We start from the raw sequence: 1,290 nt of genomic DNA on the forward strand, positions 1-1,290 counted from the left end.
GCTGAGCAATACAACGGTAACAATGGTTATACTAGACCGCCGGTATTTGATGGTGAAAACTTTGAATACTGGAAAGATAAACTGGAAAGTTACTTTCTGGGTCTAGATGGTGATCTATGGGATCTTCTGATGGATGGTTACAAACATCCTGTAAATGCCAGAGGCGTAAAGCTGTCAAGGCAAGAAATGAATGATGATCAAAAGAAGCTTTTCAGGAATCATCATAAATGTAGAACTGTTTTGCTGAATGCTATCTCTCATGCTGAGTATGAGAAGATATCTAACAGGGAAACGGCCTATGACATATATGAGTCCTTGAAAATGACTCATGAAGGAAATGCTCAAGTCAAGGAGACAAAAGCTCTTGCCTTAATCCAGAAGTATGAAGCCTTCAAGATGGAGGATGATGAAGACATTGAAAAGATGTTTTCGAGATTTCAAACTCTTACTGCTGGATTGAGAGTTCTTGACAAAGGATACACCAAGGCTGATCATGTGAAGAAGATCATCAGAAGCTTACCCAGAAGATGGGGTCCTATGGTGACTGCATTCAAGATTGCAAAGAATCTGAATGAAGTTTCTCTGGAAGAGCTTATCAGCGCCTTGAGAAGTCATGAGATTGAGCTGGACGCAAATGAGCCTCAAAAGAAAGGTAAGTCTATTGCATTAAAATCCAATATCAAAAAATGCACTAACGCTTTTCAGGCTAGAGAAGAAGATCCTGAAGAATCAGAATCTGAAGAAGAAGATGAACTGTCCATGATTTCCAGAAGGCTAAATCAACTCTGGAAGACCAAGCAAAGGAAGTTCAGAGGCTTCAGAAGTTCAAGGAAATTTGAACGTGGAGAATCTTCTGATGAAAGAAGATTTGACAAGAAGAAGGTCATGTGCTATGAATGCAATGAGCCTGGACACTACAAGAATGAATGTCCAAATCTTCAGAAGGAAAGTCCCAAGAAAAAGTTTCATAAGAAGAAAGGTCTTATGGCAACCTGGGATGAGTCAGAAGATGATTCAGAAGATGAGCAGGCCAACTGTGCGCTGATGGCGACAGAAGATGACGGATCAGAATCTACATCAGAATCAGATTCTGAAGAGGTATTTTCTGAACTTACTAGAGATGAGTTAGTTTCCGGATTAACTGAACTTCTGGAATCCAAGTCTCAGATTTGTATTAAATACAAAAAGCTGAAAAAGCTATTTGAATTTGAAACAAAGAGGCTTGAATTGGAGAATTCTGAATTAAAAGAAAAACTTTTAAAACTATCCAATAATGTTGGATCTCCTTCT

The sequence above is a fragment of the Vicia villosa genome, unplaced genomic scaffold (genome assembly GCF_029867415.1).
Source record: "Vicia villosa cultivar HV-30 ecotype Madison, WI unplaced genomic scaffold, Vvil1.0 ctg.001349F_1_1, whole genome shotgun sequence".
Lineage (NCBI taxonomy): Eukaryota > Viridiplantae > Streptophyta > Magnoliopsida > Fabales > Fabaceae > Vicia > Vicia villosa.